Here is a 10,305-nt window from a genome sequence, read left to right as displayed (position 1 = left end):
ATTATTCCTCGTTAGTCCTTTAGTAAACTGACATTAATGAGATGCTGATGTGGGATGTTAACTGCCATACTGGCTGCCTAATAAGTAGTTTGACGTAGACACTACAACATGTAAAAATGGTGTTCTAAATTAATTGTTTGTGCTCAAATCAATCCCATCATGAAATTTAAAACCTTAAATCCCTAAATTTGAGATCATCTTCGTTCTTTTCTTCTCTTTGTCTAAGAGATCTCGAATCTGAAAATCATCTTCGCATGGTTGTTGAATAATGATGGATGGTGGAGATACAAGTCAAGGAAGCTCAGATAGAAACTACTCAAGTGGGAGGAAAGGCATTCGACCCAGAGTTGCTGCCAAGAATGCAGTATTTTGCAACTACGGTTTGCGAGCAATAATCAAGTTTTTGAAAACACCAAAAAATCCAAGAAGACCATGTCATGGCTATCATAATTATGAGGTTTGTAGTTTGTCCAAGAAATTTCATGTTTCATACATTGAGGAAAGCTGATTTTAGCATTTATTTCTTCTCTTTCAGCATTTATTTCTTTTCTTTGTAGTATGGAAGCCATTGTAATTTTTTTCGTTAGGCTGATGGATACGATGGACAACAAGGTGTTGGTCAATTTCAGCAAGAAGTGGTGAATGAGTTTAAGTGGAGGCTAAAAAATTTGAAGAATGATATTAGGTCACTAAAGATGATGATGATGGTTATAGTGTTTTTGGCAGTGACTATCACTACTGGTCTTGTTGCTTGTTTGGTTAGCTTTTTAGTAAACAAACAATAGATAATAGAACTTTAGGATCCTGAATTTTGTTATGTATAAGCTAATATAAGATACTGTGTTATGCAATCATGAAATTAAAATGCAATATTGAAACAAGAACTTTCATTCATTTTGAGTTTGTGTATTTCTTAGCACCAAACATAATTTTGCCACATACATTATTAACAACATTAACATGATAAAAGATAGATATTTCCAAACCCAGCAATCCTAAATTCAGATTTCAAACAGTAATTATATAACATAACATAAAGGGTTAAGTTCAATTTTGGTCCCTAACGTAGGGGTCAAAAATTTGTTTCGTCCCTAAGTTTTTTTTTAAAACAAAATCATCCCCGAAGTTGACAGTTGTATTAAAATGGTCCTTTCGCACCAAAAATAAAATTTAATGACAACTCTGCCCTTTGCGGTTTCTCTCCCTTAATGTTCATTCCCGCGAAGTGCACACCTCCTCATGAAGCAACGCATAAACTTCCTTGAAACACTTGAGAACTGAAACATTGCTGCGAAACCCTCAGACGTAGGTGCGAACAGAAAGCATTGTCGCCATTGGGGAGGTTGAGAATCGGTGTGCTGAGACATTGGTGAGTGATCGTCATCGCTGCAGCAGCTGATTGTTCAGGTACGATTACTTTCCATCCCTCAAGCAATCACGTCAACTATTCACAACATGTTGTGGGTTTGGTTTTGATCACGATGTTGCTTTGTCCGAGCATTTAGGGGTTGAATGCAGGCTTTTGAGTCTGCTGCTATAGCTAGAGTTTGTGAGTAATGTATTCTACTGTATATGTGTTTGTGAGTAATGTATTCTGCTGTATTGCAGGGTTGACTGAGCAGAAGATGGTGTATATGAACGTGAGGGTGCATCATGGGGTGCATTCGGTTATGAGGAGGGGGTTTTTAAGTACCTAAAGGGTCAAAGTACCATCATCGAGGACATTGACAGCGATCGTTGGTCTTTGTTTGAGGCCTATGAAGAACTAAGGCAGTTTGGGTACTTGCAGGCCAACATTGTTACGTTGTGGTATAAAGATCCAAGCTTTGATGATTTGGAGACTTCCCGGAAGATGCTGAAGGGTGACGCAGAAGCAATCGAGATGTGCAACATTGCTGGGTTACGGGGCTTGGTAGAGTTGTATGTGGTCCACGATGTTGGCGATGCCGAGCCATTTCCAAAAGTAGGTTACGTCGACGTTGGGGGAGTTGCAGAAGAAGGAACAGATGATGGGCTGGGCTTGGTTGTTTTCGAAGGGCACGGGGCTGAGGAAGCAGGGGCCAGTGCCGAACCTAATAAGGCAACCGAGGGTGGAGATGTGGGGGATGATTTTCAGGTAGATGGAAGTGAGTCCAATGACGAAGACAGTGAGGACCCTGAGTACATGCCATCTGATGAGGAGGGAGACAGTGTAGGAGAGGTGCACTTCACTGATAGTGATGAGGATTTTGAGGGTGATAGTGGATTTGATGATGGTAATTCTATGCCGGAAGAAGCTACTGCTGGGAAGGAAAAGGGTAAAGGTATAAATCAGTTTAGTGATGAGAATGGAGCAGATAGTGATGAGTTGGAGATGGACCACATGATTGGTGGGTATGAGGGGGATGAGGACGAAGCTGAGAATGATGGTGATGATATATCAGATCGAGTGGGTCAAAGGTTTCCAGTTCATAAACCTTTGAAGGATATGAGCAGCTATAGGTAGGAGGTAGGGACACTTTATGCATCCAGACAAGAGTTTAAGGAGACTGTGCTGGCATATGTAGTTCATACGGCTAGGAGCATCAAATTTAAGAAGTGTGATTTGGTCATGGTTAGAGCTGTGTGCAGAAGGACTGTCCATTCTGGCTCTATGCTCATAAGGTTAGGGATGAATCCACATGGCAGTTAAGAAGCTTGAACCTCCAACACACCTGCATGCAAATACACAGAGTTGGGATTTTGCACACTAAGTGGCTTGGAGCGCAGTTTAAAAAGAAGGTAGAGTCTAATCCCAGGATTAAAATAAGGGAGTTACTAGCAAAGGCACACAAGAAATGGAATGTTACTATGACCAAGTCCATGGCAGCCAAGTCTAAGCAGGAGGCACTAAGTCAAATCCAGGGTGCATTTAGGGAGCAGTATAGAAGGATTAATGATTATTGTGCAGAGATTCTAAGGGCCAATCCAGGTTCATCTGTCAGCTTAAAAGTGAGTAGGAGCCCAGACTTTGCCCAGGAGGTCCAGAACCCTGAATTGATGAACTATTGTGTGTTCCAGAGATTGTATGTCTGCTTCAATGCATGCAAAAAGAGCTTCCAACATGTCAGACCTTTTATCAATTTGGACGGGTGTTTCTTAAAGACTCCTCAGGGTGGTCAGTTACTCACTGCAATAGGAAGAGATCCTAATGACCAGATCCTTCCCATTGCTTATGCGGTGGTTGAAGCTGAGACCAAGGATTCCTGGGTTTGGTTTCTACGACACTTATCTGATGACCTGGGTGCTGATAAAATTGGAAGGTGTACATTCATGTCGGATCAACAGAAGGTAATCATTAATTTGAAATTGTTTGGGCATTTTATAACTTAAACTGAATGCTATACTAATTAGTTGGGTTACCTTTTTGATGCAGGGCTTGTTACCAGCTCTTGAGGAAGTCATCCCTGGGGTGGACAATCGCTACTGTGTGAGGCATCTGTATAACAACTTCAGGAAGAAGTTTCCTGGATTGGAGTTGAAGAATCAAATGTGGAGATGTGTGAAGTCTACACTCTGGAAAGACTGGGAGAAGGAGATGAAGACAATGAGAGTCAAGAGTGAGGATACATTTCGGCACTTAAACAGCATTTCACCCAGGTTCTGGTCCCGTTCTCGCTTTTCATTTTATTCAAAGTGTGACTCCCTTGTTAACAACATGAGTGAGAGTTTTAATGCTGTGATAGTTGAGGCTAGAGAAAAACCCATTGTCACTATGTTAGAGGACATTAGGGTGTATATTATGACTAGGTGGGCTGCCAATAGAGCTAGGATTCAAGTTTACCAGGGTAACATTATGCCAATGATATTGAAGAAGCTAGAGAAAAGGGTAAAGCATTCTAGAGACTGGAGGCCATTTTGGTCAGCTGCTAGTAAGTATGAGGCCATGTGTGGGTTAGACAAATTTGTTGTAGATCTGGCTGCTTGTGAGTGTTCATATAGGAGGTGGCAGATGAGCGGGCTACCCTATCCTCATGCCATTAGCTGCATAACATTCAAAGGTTTGGACTTGGAGTCGTTTGTAGATGACCATTACAAGAAGGATGCTTACCTGAGGTGCTACCAGGAAGTGATACATCCTCTGAATAGGCCAGATCTGTGGGAGAGATCCCAGTATGATGATGTCATGCCACCACCATATCGGAAGCCAAGTCACCGGCCAGTCAAGAAGAGGAAGAGAGGACCTGGGGATGATGATAACAGAAGCCAAACTCACCTCTCCCGTAGGGGCCAAACACAGAGGTGTTCTAATTGTGGTGCTCTAGGTCACAAGAAATCAGGTTGCACAAAGCCTAAGAAGAAGGTATCTTCCATTCCATTCTGCTATAGTGTTCAGGTTGGGTTATATTTACTTGTGCTAGAAAATGTTTCTTATTTTTTTTATTTCTGTCACAGGTCCAACCTGCATCTCAGCAAGCTGCCAAGGGCCAAAGAAGAGGTACTAAAGTTGCAATCTCACAACCCCCTGGCCAAACAGTGCAAAGAAGGAGATTTAGCAAGAAATCATGCTCTCAACCCAGCCCTGTAACAACTCATTGCAACACAGCAACTACTCAGCCCAGCAAACCAGTAACTAGGCCCAGGAAAATGGCAGCTAGGCCCACTGATAATTCAACCCAGCCCAAGATTCAGACCAAAAAAGTAGTCGGGCCTGCACCACCTCAGTCCAATCCTATAGCTCCTTCATCCCAACCTTTGCCTCAAAAGAGCAGTGCAGCAGCTTCCTCCACTAGCAAGAAGCTATCACACAGTCAACCAATTCAAAGGAAGAGGCGTTTCTCTGTTATCCAGACTGGTGCACCTCATATCCCAATGCAGAAACTCAAGCTAATGGCAAAATTGCCTCCTAGTGCATGGGGCAATCTTTAAAGAGGATTAGTTATGTGTTTTGGCTGTTAGGCTGTTTCATTAGGTCTGAAACAATGTTATGTTGGTATTTTGTTATTTTGTTTATGAACTATGCTGGTCTGTGTTTTTTCTGTTTAAGTGCTAACTACAACTCTGTAATTGGCCATTTTGGCTTATAGATGATGTTGTGAACTTTTATTGTCAGTGTTTTAAGAATCATTGCTTAATGTTTTATCCTGGTGCACATAAGTGTTCTTTACATGTTTTTAACACATTTTCACTACCTCATGGTTGGAAATTTGCACAACACATTTTCACTGCTTCAAAACTTTTATTCATTCATTCAAACATCTTAACAAGGGATACATCACATTACATCATTATAGCAATAAAAGTAACAGCATCCCTAAACCAAAACAACACACAAAAGTCCTACAAATGATGTTCTAATCATCTCCTGATTAGATGCATTCCATATGGTTGCCTCCAACTGTTTGGATTATGCAGCAACAAATAGAGAAACCCAATCCACCCAACTATCCCTAAAGCAGCTACAATCCTCAACTTCCATTCGACATCCTTCAACCTTGTCTTCAACGTTGTAATCTTTTTCCTGCATCTTGCAATCTCAGAATCCCGCAGCACTCCTCCAGCTTCTGGGTCTGCCCACCTAAAGAAATCACAGCCATCCTGAACCTATCACCACCCAGATCTCATAAGATGAAGGAAACCCAAATGAAAAAGCTCAATCTCAGAAATTACAGGCCAACAAAATACCTCATAGTAGACACAACCCCAAAATTGTCACCCTGGGTTGTCCTTCGTCATTGAGGTTCGCAGAATCGGCTTCTCCCCATGCCCACATACCATCTCCTTCATAGGTGTTCGAATTCTGCCCGATCTTAAACCCTGGGAAGCCATCCAATCGGCGTCTCTGTCCCCGTCCTCCACTTCGTCGAACCCTAGCGCAGCTTTCTTCCTCACAGCCTTCGACCCAACATCTTCTCCTCCCTCTCCCACATCGTTCTCTTTTATTATTAATATTATGATTATTAATATTATTATTATTATTAATTAACAAACAGTTAAGGAGAGTAACGAACTCAGGGGCATAATTGTCCGTCGGACCATTTTAATACAACTGTCAACTTCGGGGACGATTTTGTTTAAAAAAAAAAACTTAGGGACGAAACAAATTTTTTACCCCTATATTAAGGACCAAAATTGAACTTAACCCTAACATAAATGTTATATGTGCTAAAGCACACAACATAAAGATAAGCATCAAAATATAGTATTCAAACAAGACACCTAAATAGAAGAGTTCCAAGTAGCTAGGCAATAACAATGACAAAACAAGGACAGATCAATTTACAATAACATGGTTAACCCAAAAAAAAATCCCCAATGCCTAGTTTGGTCTAACTTCTATAACTTTAAATATTATGTGTTCTTTCGAGGTGGCTTAAACCCAGGAGTTGGTACAAACTTCATCAGTCTTGCCATTTTTCAGTAGTTGCAGCACTTTCTCCTGGAATTGTCTCCAATAAAACTGAATTTGGTGGTGAAGCATCCGATGCAGCATCCTCGTTGTGCTTTAACAATTGGTAATTTGTTCCTTCTACGAAGTTGCCATTTTGGTTATTCATTCATTGTACGGAACTATGTTTCCACAAAATCAAATTTTATCAATATACATAATACAAGTCAAACTAGTTATAATTTAGATTTTTAGATTAGTAGAGGTTACCTCTTTATTAGTTTGATCCTAAGAGAAGTCTTATGACTTAGTGACATTTTGGGAGAGTTCAACCTCATCAGGCCCTTCTTGGTTGCCTAAATCATTGCCTTGGTTTTCCTCAGTTGTAGCACTTTCTTAATCACCAGTAGCATTATCTTCATTAGCATTATCTTCCTGTTGAGCAGTTACTGTTGCTTTTTCTGCCTTCAGCCTCTTTGTTAGAGCACAATTTCTTGTGGTGTGACCAACATCCTCACAAGTTCCACATATAAATTTACCATATGTCCTCTTCAGTTTGGTGCTTTCTTCTCTTGGCTTCCTCTAAAGGTGCCTTCACTTGAATCTTTTCTCTTTTTATAAATTTTAGGTCTTCCATGTGGTTTTCTTGTTAAGGAAGGCAAGTAGGGTGTCCCTTCTGCCATCTCCCACATCTCTTCACCCCTTCAATGGGTTGATGTAATATTCATAGGTCTTATTGTATTTGTAGGAACCCATGGTGACCCATGCATGGACATAGTTCTCTAGTCTTCTGTTCATGGCTGCAATGGCTGCTATAGCATGGCAACAAGGTACCCTATAAAAAAATCAATAACTTAGTTAATCGATAATTAGTTATTAAACAAGTAATAAGATCTTTAGGTTCAGAATACTCATGTTATACCTGAGAGCTGCCACCCTTTGCATGTAAATCTCGTAAAATTAATAAATAATTAGTCAATAAATTAATTTTTAATAAAATAAATTAGAAATGTAAATTTATAATTTAATAAGATAGAGCTAATTAAAATAAGAATTTTGACACTAATTTTAAAAATTTGGCCCAAAATTGGACCGAATAGACCAAACCGGTCAAATCAAATCCAAACTGGACTCGTGGGCCTAACCAACCCATCAAATTAAATGAGCTTCAGCTCATTCTTCTTCCCTTGCATGCAAAGAATGCAGAATGCTCAGCCAAGGAGGAAGAACATTCCCAACTTTCACAAACCCTTGGATTTCATTCAAATCCCCATATTTTCTCGCTCCGAGCTCCGATCGTCGCACCGTTTCCGGTCACGCGTCTGCAGTGACGAGCTCTATAAAGCTCAGTACATTATAAGGTGAGAAAATCACATTCCTAGTTCCTATTCTCTCTTCTTTAGTTTGAAAATATCATGGTTTTGGGGTATTGAGATTTCGGTTAATTTGACGTTTTAGGATCAAATTGACTTCAGATATTAGTGGACTTTTGTTAAATTGAGGTACATACAAGGTAAGGATCATCAATCCTAGTCAATTCCTTGTTTATATGTGTTTGGGTATTGAAATTTGGTATATAAATATAGTAATGTGAATTAGGTGATATATGTATAAGAATTGGAGCATATTTGTGGAAATTGGAGGTTTGAAATTGGTATTGGTTGCTGGATTTTGGGTGTTGGAGGCTTGTGAGCTTGCTTAATTGTGTTGCCTAGGGTTATACGAGGAAATCGGCCAAGGTATGGCTTTGGTTTCTCGTATATAATATGTACGATGTCGTGAAAACTTAGGCTAGACGACATAGGATAAGTTGAATTGTATGTTTGATACATGTTTAGTGACTTTGGTTAATACAATGTGTGTTGAGTATTGGTTGTGGATAATAGGGTGTTGGCTAATGATATAAGTGCGGCGGATAGTTGATGAGATGAATTGAATGAATGATAGTAATATATTAATGTTTGGATATAAGATTTTGTTGATCATTGAAGTTAAGCTTGATAGATTTGTATGTGATTATTGAGAAATTGAGGTATGATTAGTAGAGGTAAGATGTAGGGCTGTGTTGCTGTGATTTTGGTATGTTTTGGTGTAGGGTATTGTTGAGTGGATATGGTTAATGAATTATATTTTGTGAAAATAGAGGTTTGGAAGATTTTGTGAAAAACTGGTTTTTTGGACGAACTTCGGCGAGTCATAACTCGGCTTCTGGTCCCCCAATTTCAAACTTGTTTCATATGAAAATGGGTCCGTGAAGTTTACGTCATTCGAAGAACGGATGAAAAATGTTTTAAAATGAAAAAGTTATGCGCGTCGAAAGTTCGAAGTGCAAAGCTGAAATTCTGCAGTATTCAGCATTTTTGCCACTCTACATATCTTGTGTACGCGACCAACCCTTTCGGGTTGGGCACCTCGCGTACACGTGACCCACGCGTACGCGTGACCTCTGTTTTCAGCAAAGTGGACTTTATGTTTTTAAAACCTAATTTTGAACCTCTAAACCTCTATTTTTGCTCTTTTATCCCCTAAAAAACATTAGTTGTGTGATGATTGATGAGAAGAAGTTAGGAGGGGTGGTAACTTGGAGATGAAGGAAGCTTGAGAAGTGATGAATTAGGTGTGAGGAGATAGGGTGCATATATATATATATACTACTTAACTTATGAAACGGATTAAAGAAAGGAATAAATGTTACATCTGAGCACTCTTTCTTGAAAGTACGACCCCATGAGATGGTAGAAGGTGAGGATCCCTTTCCTTGTTCCTCCTGGTATTGTAAAATCGCCCCAACGAGATGGTGGGAGGTTAGGATCCCCTCCTTTATTTTTCCTGGGCATATGAGAACATACCTCTTGGGTAGACGCAAGAGTTGTTGTTTCACCCCACTTGCTCTAGTTTGGTCAGTATAAAGGCTCTCTGGGTAGATGCAAGGGTGTGGTTCGCCCCCACTTGCTCCGGGTTATAATGAATTATGTATAGAAGTGCAAATATATAATGTATAAGTGATGTTATGGCTATAATGAATGGTTATGAAATAATTATGAATGAAATGAGGCTTATGCACTTATGTTATCTGAGCTACAAGTCTCCCTGGGTAAAAAGTAGTGGCTTGCCACCATGTGCTCCAGGTTGAGACTCGATACTGTTGACCCTACGATGTAAGGGTGACCGGGCACGTATAAATTTCCAGGAAGGATATCCCCAATGAGCAAAATTTATATATATGGATGAGAAAAAGATATGCATAGACTCTTGGGGATGCGCGTCGAGGGACAGTCCAAGGTTTAGCAGCTGGACTTGTCGAGTTGGCTTGATAACCAACAGATGAGACTTGTTAGTCATAGGACAGGCATGCATCATATGCATATGTTTAAATTGCTTGATCGTGCTCTAATTGGGAGTGCCTATGTGGTTTTAATATGCTTAATTGTCATACATGCTATCTGCATTACTTGTATCATAATTGTGTTTGCCATTGTCTGCTTGCTTGTCTGTATAATTCCACCAGAGATGGAGGTTTTGGAGGAAAGTGGATGATGGAGGGTTAGGTTAAAGTTTTGGTTAAGTTTAGGAAGCCTTAAAAAACCACCTTAATTTATGGTTTCTGTTTTAGTTTTTTAGGTGTTATTATCTGAGTGTCAGAATTCTAGGATTGTCTCTGGTTTTTCTGGGACCTTATATCTTATGTATGTAGCACATTTACCATGCTGAGAACACCCAGTTCTCATTCCATACGAATATTTGTATTTTTCAGATGCATGTCGAGAGGCACCTCGCTAGGCGTCTGGAGTTCTTTGCAACGAAGTGGGCTTTTGGGATTGATATTTTGTTCCATTTTGTTATATCTTTATGTATAGACTCTCCCTATGTATATATGCTTTACTGTTGCACCTCATAGAGGTTTATGGATAATTAGGGTTACTTTTATATATTTTGGGTTATGGTTCCTTATATATATA

Source organism: Arachis ipaensis, chromosome B01 (assembly GCF_000816755.2).
Source record: "Arachis ipaensis cultivar K30076 chromosome B01, Araip1.1, whole genome shotgun sequence".
NCBI lineage: Eukaryota > Viridiplantae > Streptophyta > Magnoliopsida > Fabales > Fabaceae > Arachis > Arachis ipaensis.
The sequence above is the reverse complement of the archived record's forward strand: the minus strand, read 5'-3'. Positions refer to the sequence as shown.